Consider the following 10,255-nt stretch of genomic DNA (forward strand, 5'->3'; position numbering starts at 1 on the left):
CCACCACGTCTCCCCACTTTTTATCCTCCATGGTTATTTCTTAATTTCCCATAGCAGGAAGGAAAAGGATTTGCAACAGCCTCCAGCCCATCCGTGCTCACAGCTCCAGGCGCTAATTTCCACGACCCCAGGCGGGGAGGTCCATCACCATCACCGTCATCATCACAGCCCCATGGGGGCCCGGGTCAGCCTTCTCCATGCCATCCCCCATCCTGCAAGGATGGAGAGGGAAACCCCCAGGAGCAGGTTGCACCAAGCGGGTGTCCCCGTAGCAATGTCCCCAGGTGACAGCCCTGTCCCCAAGGATGCCTGTGCCTCCGTCCTGCCCTCACCGTGCCCACGGGAGGAGCTTTGAGTTCAGCTCTGCCGTCGGACATTGAAACCAGGACTTCACAGCTCCATGGTCAGGGCACCCAGCACTTGCAGCGCCAAGCATTAATTAAATATTCTCAAGGTGCCGTACACTATCGCAGGTGAGTGCGTAATTTGTCATGTCTCCATTATTAATTGTCAGCTCCGATATGAGTAATTGTGGCCCCCCCAGTGCCAAGCCTGGGGAAAATTTATAGCTTTTTATTTGCTTGGTGTAGTAGCAGGAGCTGGCTGGCGATGAAAAACATCCAGGGGAAGCACATGCCGGAGCCGCAGAGGTAGCGCACGGCGGCCCATCAGCTGCTTGCTCTCTAATTGCATCACTCCCTTGGCTTCCACTTGACTTGATAATTTGGGATGCTACAAGCAGCCTGGCATCAGCCATTGCCTGGGTACAAAGCTCAGCCCGGAGCGGTGCAGGGTAGCGGGAGGTCGGCTTCCCCCATGAGCCCCGCCGCCACCCCGCTTGCCCTCTCCAGCAGACCACGTCATTAGCGTGGTTTCCAACCCACTCATTAAACTCTGGAAATGGATTTGACACCCTGAAAAGCATGAAATAATAGTTCTCTGAAGCAATACCAAAAGATAAACAGGCCTGAAGGGCTCCGGGGAGGGTTTCTGCAACGAGGAGAGAGATGATGCAACCGAGGAGCGCTTTGGAGCCCTTTGCCTAATTACCCATCCCGCAGCAGCCAGAAAGTGTCGGACAGATAATTAAACAAACAGCATCGCTGTTATCGGCCGGCTTCGCCGCACCAGAAGAGGGGGAATCGGTGATGGACAGAGGTGGCTCTCCACTGCAGCCCAGCAGTCCTACTTATTATCCTTTTTGTATCTGTGTTAATGGCCTATGTTGCCTTATTAAACATATGCACTCTTACCGATACGGACGGCCTTGGTCTTGGTGACGGGTGGGAGAGATCCAGTAGATAAAATGCACATGAAATTTTACGCAGACTTTTCCCCCCCCCAGCTTTTGGCAGCTCAGATACACAAATGGGGTCCGTTTGTCAGGATTAAGAAATCCTTCTCAACACAGAGGTGGGTTAAGACTAACTGGACCCCGACCACACCTCCAACAACCTTCCCCTCCGCTCCTGCTCCCATCCAGGCTTCCATGCAGCTTGCCAGATGGGACCTCCCCAACCTGTGTCCAGGTCCTGCTACAGACTCATCTCACGAGGGGTGGGTGGAGATGGCCAGCCCGATCCTCCAGCCAAGGTGTTACCATCTCCAGCATGCACTGCATCCTCCCACCAGCTGGGGGGCTGCATGGCATGGGGAGATGTAAAGCCTACCCCAAACAAGGGGCAGCAGAAGCACCAGCAAAGCCATTTACTCCAAGACACGTAGCTCCTTGGTCCCCAAACCCTCCAGCTCCCTACAGCTCTTTTTAGCAGGTGGAGAATTTACAAGATCCTTGAGATGCATCACATCTGCACGTCCAGGTCAGCAGCCCCCAGCACCAGCCAGACCTCGAGCGTCACCCCTTTGCAAGGGGGAACACCTTGCTATCGCCCCGTTCCCAGCCGATGCTGCCGCCGTGCCACGCCATGAATTACCTCCCGAGCCCAGACTTGCTGCAGGGCTGCTGTGGGGCCGTGGGATTCGCTGGCTGGCCAGCCTGCTCACTGCCAGGGCCACGGACAGGAGCAAAACCAGAGAAAAGAGCCCAACCAGACCATGACGCACTGGGTTTGCCAGTACCCAGCCCTGCAAGCTGGAGCCGGGCTGGCACAGCTCCCGGATCACATCTCCACGGCTCAGCGCAAGGCTCCCATGAAAGCCGGGTAGACGAAGACCTCATCCCTTTCCTCTCTCCTGAAGCAGAGCCACTTCTGAGCTGTTTGCAGCCGGTTGATGTATTAATGCCCAGCTTCAGCAGAGCAAGGCTGCGGGAAGAGAAGGGCTCGGAGCCAGGAGCCCCGTTTTCCGAGCCCCAACCAAGGCGTCCTCACCAGGAGGATGGTAGACCCTGGGATGAACCATTTACAGCTGGTAGCAAGAGGGTTTGCTTTTATCTGGGGTTGTGAGGACCCTTTTGAAGCAGCATGGGACCCCCTGATGCGCAAACACAGACTGGATGCCTCTGACCAGCCCCAGCCCATGATTATCCTGTAACCTCGGTAGCACGAGAGTCCCCTCCCCAAATGATCCCACCTCACAGCCATAAATTCCTTTAATCTCCTTTTCTCTCCGCACCTCGAGTGGGCGTCTGTGCCACCCCTTGGGACCATCCGCAGGAATGACCCCGTTCGACCCCATAGCGATGGGGACAAGTCCCTCCCCATGCTGGGGATGGGGCCACCCTGAGTTTTGGGGACCACGTCCAGCTGGCACAGCTTCCCACTTCTTCTACATCTGAGGGGGATAAAACCTCCCAAATCAGGGGGCTCCCAAGCTTTCCGGGGATGGAGAGTGCCACGGAGAGGATTCTGACTCCTTGGGAGGGTCAGCCCACGCAGGCAGAGGAGCACCGCAGGCAAAAACGCTGATGCAAGCAAATCCAGCACGCCATCAGAGGGAAGACACTGCCCTCCGGACTATTTTTGGCTTGTTTTTCTTAACTATGGAGCCACTGATCTATGATATTGTCGCTGCTGTGACTCTGCAGTTGGAATTGTATCAAGCCAGAGTTGGAGAGAGGGATGTGCATGGGTCTCGGGGGACCAGTAATGGGAGAGAGCCCTTCACCTCCTGTTTACACTTTAATGCCCGTCCAGGTTATTCATTATTTATTGCTACTGTATTTATAGAGCATTACTAGCACGCACGGTGCTTTGCAGACATTTGGGGAAAAGGTCCTCTCTCCTTTGGATATCGCGGTATAAATAGAGCAGTTAAACACAACACGGGCTCTGCTGACCCGTTGCCTTTGTACCCGAGCCCTGACGAGCCGGAGGGGCCATCTCTCCCCTCCCAGGTCTTGTGGCTTTTCCATGGGTGCTTTTTTTCCTGCTGGGCTGCTGTAGCATTTGCTCTGTGCATCTGTTGGATCCTGGATACGCAGCAAAGCCAAGCCTGGCTGTGGGCACCCAAAGCACCCGCTCCCTGACACCCATTAATCTGCACCCTTGTTCTCAACCCCGGGGGCTGCAAAACAGCGAAGTGAGCTGGCCATCGCAATCCAGCACTGCAGGGTTTCATTTATTTGGGGTAAAAAACCACCCTGATGACTCCAGGTCCCATGCCCAGGGGGTCCTGATTCACTGCCTTCACTTGCCCCCCTCCTCCCCCTCCACAGCTCATCAGGAATCATCTCCGCAACCCAATTCATAGAATCACGGAATAGTTTGGGTTGGAAGGGACCTCTAAAGCTCATCTAGTCCAACCCCCCCTGCCGTGGGCAGGGACATCTTCAACTCGATCAGGTTGCTCAGAGCCCCGTCCAACCTGACCTGGAATGTTTCCAGGGATGGGGCATCCACCACCTCTCTGGGCAACCTGGGCCAGTGCTTCACCACCCTCAGCATAAAACATTTCTTCCTTCGATCTAGTCTAAATCTACCCCCCTCTAGTTTAAAGCCATTCCCTCTTGTCCTGTCGCAACAGGCCCTGCTAAAAAGTCTGTCCCCATCTTTCTTATCAGCCCCCTTTAAGTACTGACAGGCTGCAGTAAGGTCTCCCCGGAGCCTTCTCTTCTCCAGGCTGAACAACCCCAACTCTCTCAGCCTTTCTCCATAGCAGAGGTGTTCCAGCCCCCTGATCATTTTTGTGACCCTCCTCTGGACCCCCTCCAACAGCTCCGTGTCTTTCTCATGCTGAGGACCCCAGAGCTGGACGCAGTGCTCCAGGGGGGTCTCACCAGAGCAGAGCAGAGGGGCAGAATCCCCTCCCTCGACCTGCTGGCCACGCTGCTTTGGATGCAGCCCAGGATACGATGGGCCTTCTGGGCTGCGAGCGCACATTGCCGGCTCATGTCCAGCTTCTCATCCCCCAGTACCCCCAGGTCCTTCCTGGCAGGGCTGCTCTCCCTCTCTTCAAACCCCAGCCTGTATTGATACCGGGGGATGCCCCGACCCAGGGGCCAGACCCTGCACTTGGCCTTGTTCAACCTCATGAGGTTCACACGGGCCCACTTCTCGAGCTTGTCCAGGTCCCTCTGGATGGGATCCCGTCCCTCTGGCGTGTCGACCGCACCACTCAGCTTGGTGTCATCTGCAAACTTGCCGAGGGTGCCCTTGATCCCACTATCCATGTCATTGATGAAGATATTAAATGGTACCGGTCCCAGTACAGACCCCTCAGGGACACCACTCGTCACCAATTTCCATCTGGACATTGAGCCGTTGACCACTACCCTCTGGATACGACCATCCAACCAATTCCTCACCCACCGGACAGTCCACCCATCAAATCCATACCTCTCCAGTTTAGAGAGAAGGATGTTGTGGGGGACCATGTCAAAGGCCTTACAGAGGTCCACACAGACGACATCTGTAGCCCTTCCCATGTCCACTGATGTAGTCACTCCATCATAGAAGGCCACTAGGTTGGTCAGGCAGGACTTGCCCTTGGTGAAGCCATGCTGGCTGTCTCAAGTCACCTCCCTGTCCTCCATGTGCCTTAGCAGAGCTTCCAGGAGGATCTGTTCCATGATCTTCCCAGGCCCAGAGGTGAGACCGACAGGCCTGTAGTTCCCCGGGTCTTCCTTCTTTCCCTTTTTAAAAATGGGGGTTATGTTTCCCCTTTTCCAGTCAGTGGGAACTGACTGGAATCCATACCACCATGACCGCCGCCAGCCCCAGCAGACCTGCCCCCCTGCAGCTGCATTTGCAAGTCCATAAAGTTTAAATGCAAAATCTTTGATACCATCTTAAAATATGCACCCGTTAGCTCAGCGGGTCCAATTCCACCCGGCTCTCTGGACACCGATGAATCCATTAGCAGAAGCACAGTGGGCTGGGACCCTGCGGGATGGATGGCGGCTGTGCTACCGAAATGACCGTCGCCAACCTTTAACCAAGCGGCATATGGGATCTGGGTGCTACCGACCGGGATGTACGGACACGGGAGCTGTGGAGCAAGAAAAGGGGGGTGGCGTGAATCACCTGGCCGGCGGTGGGTGTCTGCCGGTGACCGACGATCTCGGGAACGAGCTTGCGGCTGCAGCAATAACCATATCAGCTGCAGCCCGCAGGGACGTGCTGTTCCCACCTTGTTTTGTCTGCCCGTCCTGGCCTGCTTTTTATTTCCCACTTCTTATCTGCTCGTGCTGAGCAAACGGGATGGGGGAAGGTGGTTTCTGCCTGGTCATGGGGAAACAGCTTGGCCATGGGACCAGGGAGTCCCAGCCTGACCTCCAGCCCCAGCGCCCATCACGTCTTTGCACCATTCCTGGAGCAAGACACAAAATCTGGGACGTATTCTCTCATTCTTCTGCATCCTGGGGATTGTCCCACATTGGGCTAAAAGCAGATGTTTACAAAATCTTTTTGCTATCCCAAGAGGGTGCAAGCAAGGGAGGGAGAGAAATCACCTGGGACGAAGCAAAACCTGAAACAGGACCTCTCTCTTCAGTGCCGAACCCCTTGCAAATACAGGTGGGAGGATTCTTCTAAAGGAAAGAAGTGTTGTTTCCACTGGCTTCACGTGGAAAATGTCAAAAGAAAATATTCCCCATTTTCCAGCATCTTTCCAAGGGTCTTCTCGCAGAGAAATGAGTGATTCCAGTGCCACAGGCGTGAATTTTAAAGGGATGCTGCGCTCGGCTGCTGCCAGCCTTTGCTGAGCAGAGGTTAATAGTTGGGTTCAAATGCTGCAATTTAGGGATTATAGGATTTCTTAGCAGCGAAAGGGCTGCTCTTACGCTGCCCCAAAGCGCATGGCCGGGGCAGAAAACCACCCCTTGAAAGGGACCATCAGAAACAGCAAAAAAAAAACCCCAAAAAGGGAGCCAGAAGAAGTGGAAATGCCCCATCCGAGAGGGCAGAGGAGGCAGAGAGCCACTGCACGTGGCGAGCTCCCCTCTGCTCCTGCCCCCTCCGCCCTGACACATCTCACGACGATATTGCCACCGGCACGTCAACTCTCCCCCACCGCCGATGCCTGGGGCGGCGCAAGGCTGTGCAAGAGCATCCCCCTACAAAAGCAATTCAGCCTTTGCACTTGTGGAGTAAGACTAGAAAATGTGCCCGGGAGGGGCGCAGAGGCCAGAAAATGAATTATTATTTTTTTTTAATCATCTATTATGTCTTCAGATCTTCCGCTCTACCCATGACTGTGTGATGGGGGAAACAAAGGGTCGTGGTTTTAGCCCTGTTGATTGCCAATTTGAGGCTGGCGAGCACCAGAAGGTGTTTCTGCACCATCCACGGTCTCCTGCCCCGCTGCCCTCAGCACTCCTCCATCATGGAAGCGTAGGCAGGGAAACGCTGGGACCATGAGATGCCGTACGCCCAAAGCTGCGGCTTTCACGCTGTCCACAAACCGCAAGTAAAACGCAAGCAAAAATACATGGACAATTACAGAGCCCGAGACCCCGGGGCGGTGTGGGGAGGAGGAGGAGGAGGAGAGCCTTCAGCCTCATTTCACAGCAGCGGGAAAGGAGGAGGGATGGAGGGGGGAGGAACGACGCCCTTACCGCGAGAAGGAGCCGGACAAAGCATTTAATGCCTTTTTGTTCCAGCCTTCGCTAAAAAGCCACCTGCAATCGGCCAACAAGAGCAGCACCAGCGGCAAAGAAACCAGGGTGGGACACAGTGGGAGCGGAGCTGGGAAGCCCAAAGGGCTTCAACTCTGAAGCGGAGCCCTGCTTGCGCGTCCCCAGGCTGCAAAACCAAAAATAACACGGGCCGTCATTGAAGAGGGGGAAGGAGGAGCAGTACCGTGGAGCAGGTGGCTTTACACCGGTTACTGAAGACACGGCACAAGTAATCAATTCTCTTTGGAAGCCTTCAGAAGGTAACGAGGCGATGAGTAACGGTCTGTATTGATTTGTAGGAACAAATTGCATCAGCCCAACCTAATCTCGTCCTGCGACATGGCGATGGACTCCTGGCACCGGGGCGATGCCGATCTCCTTGCCTTTAACGGCAAGAAGTCTTCGACGCTGCTTTAAATGCAGAATTATTGTCTGGGGGACACGGTGTAGGAGGACCCAAAACCGATCCGAGTCCGACAGGGGAGCTTGAAGGGGAGCGCGTGTCTGAGGGGCTCCAGGATCCAGTGTAACCATTAACAACTGGGAATGAAGAGCATCAACCCGGTGGTCAACGCCAAGATGTCAGGACTGAGACTGCAGACTGGTAAAAGGGGTGGAAAACCAAGCCAGGCCCATCCAGCAAAGACACGGGCGTGTTGCTAGAGAGGAGGCGAACATGCAGGACCAACAGGATGGATGGCAAGAGGAGACCATAAATCCAGAAGTGGCCCATCCTTTTGGGGGCGGAGGAAGAGGTGGGTGTCATTCTGCTCCATGGGGTGCCTGGAGGCTCAGTTTAGGGCTCTGCACTTCAGGAAAGCTATGAACCCAAGGGGAGAGAGGCCAGAAAACAGCGGCTGTGAAGAGAAAGAGGGAAAAATCTGTCCTCCACACCTGCATCTGAAAGGACAGAGGTCCTGAGCCGGTTTGGGGCTGGACCAGGCTGAAATGAGGAGCAGAGATGCTACAAGGTGGAAAGGAGGAGCAGAAGGACAGCAAGGTGCAGGGGAGGAGCAGTCGCAGACCCCAGCACAGCCCCAGCCCCAGCGCCCCGATGGTTCACAGCTTCGCTGGGATGATGGTTGCATCCAGCTCCCATGCCGGGACTTCATCAGCCCACCCCGGTCCAGCACCAGCCGTCCCTGGGGAAGTCCAGGATGTTTGCGGCAGGCAAGGAGGGCACCATCGTCCCACCAGGTGGGAGTCCCCACGTCCCCAAAGCCACCCTGCCACAGTATGGCACCAGAGCACACGTCCCCTCCCCTTCAAAGTCAAAGGGTTCAGCTCCCTTTCAGCTGCAGAGAGCCTCGTGCTCTCCCATAACCTCTACTGTCGCTCACCGACCATGTTTTATGGCTTTTGGAGAGGGAGTGAAGGCGCCCTGCCTCAGACTCAGCTTTTATGGCAGATGCTCCTTCTCCGAGGAGCCACGGAGGAGGGCTAAAAGGTGCCGGGATTTTTGCAGCTCGGCGGATGAGAGCTTGCCAGGACCCCCATGCAAAGCGGTGGACCTGGCCCACCCACTGCCTGGTTTTCCAGAGCGCTATTGATTCGTTAAATATAGCAATTAAATGTGATAAATGGACCCCAACGGGTTATCTGGGGGGAGAGGAGGCTCCATCCATGAGTGCTGCAGCGCTGGCTCAGCACGACCCACTGCGCACATCTGGCTCTCCCCACTCCCCCTCCTTCAGCGGGAGAGTGGATGCTGCCCCATGCTTAAATATTTGATGGCACACGATTATTTGACATATTCCCAAGCCCATTCTTCTCCCCCCGCCCCTCCCACAGGCTCCTTTGCTTTGGCTGCTGTTAGACACTGTCACTTTAAATGTCGGGTTTGCCCAATTTCTGGGAGCGCAGTAAAGGGTGGCGGGGAGCAGCTCAAGCCATGCAGCCACACCAGCATCCCAAATTTACCTGGTTCCTGCAAAATTCAGGAGAGTTTCAGGGAAGGGGAATCCCAAGGGGGGGGGGGGGGGGGGGAGGCCTTTGGGAAGAAGGGAGGGAGGGGGAGGAATCCTTTGGGAAAAAGGGCAGGCTGGGAGATGAGGGCAGGGAGGAGGAGAAAAATGAAGATCTGTGAGAAAACGTGCCCAGGATGGAGTTTGTTTAATGCAGCCGCCAGCTCAGGTCCGCAGAAGCACCCAAAGGAGGTCCAGCACCCAAATCCTGCTGCCGACCGCGCTGCTACGCCTGGCTCCGAGCACAGCGCAGCCGGTCCCTGGCTGTGCATCGCTCCGGCGTCCGAAAATCCCATGCTCACCCCAACGCCGTCCCCCGTGGCCGGGGGCGGGGGGCTCGTGATCCCCAGCCGGTGCCCCCCCAGCCCTGGGCAGCCCCGCGGGACGGCGGCGAGACCAAAGCAGGCTTTGCAGCAGAGGTAATATCTTTTATTAGCCCGGTGGATACAATAAAGAGAAAATAAAGCTGGGAGCACACAATGGGCCAGCGCTGCGTGCCCGACGCCGGTCGGGTTTTTTTTCCAAGCCGGTCTAATAAAAGCGATGACCTCTCCGTCCCTCAGCATCGCCTCTCCTGGGAGCGCGGGCCATCCCTGCGGCTGGACCCCACGGCTCCCCGCAAAGCTGGGGAGGGGATGGGGACCCACGAGGGACAAGGCGACCGACTCCCGAAAAGCAAAAGCAGCGATAACTTGGAGGCAGCGGTGACAACCCTGCCTGCGCCTCGCTCCAGGCTGCAACACCCAGGGATGCTGCGGGGTGTCCGGCTCGCGGGGCAGGTCGGGGAACGGGGACCAGGGCTGGAAGGGGACTGGGAGAGCCCCCAAATCCTCCCCGGGCTGGAGGGGGGCTGCGACAACCCCCAAATCCTCCCCGGGCTGGAGGGAGGGCTGAGAGAATCCACCAAATCCTCTCCGGGCTGGAAAGGGACCGTGACAGCCCCCATCCCCTCCCAGGGCTGGGGTCGGGGGGGTCGCAGCAGCCCCTACTCCCCCCATGCTGGGTAAAGGACCGGGACAGGCTCCAAATCCTCCCGGGCTCGAAGGGGACCGCGACATCCTCGAACCCCTCCCCGGGTTGGAAGGGGACCGGTACAGCTCCCAGCCCCTCTCCGGGGCTGGAAAGGGACCGCGACATCCCCTAATCCCTCTCCGGGTTGAAAGGGGACCAGGACAGCCCCCAAATCCTCCCCAGGCTGACAAGAGACCGGGACATCCCCTAACCCCTCCCCGGGCTGGAAGGGGACCGCGTCAGACACCCCCACCCCACCCACCCC

The sequence above is a fragment of the Pygoscelis adeliae genome, unplaced genomic scaffold, assembly GCF_000699105.1.
Source record: "Pygoscelis adeliae isolate BGI_AS28 unplaced genomic scaffold, ASM69910v1 Scaffold297, whole genome shotgun sequence".
NCBI classification, from domain to species: Eukaryota; Metazoa; Chordata; class Aves; order Sphenisciformes; family Spheniscidae; genus Pygoscelis; species Pygoscelis adeliae.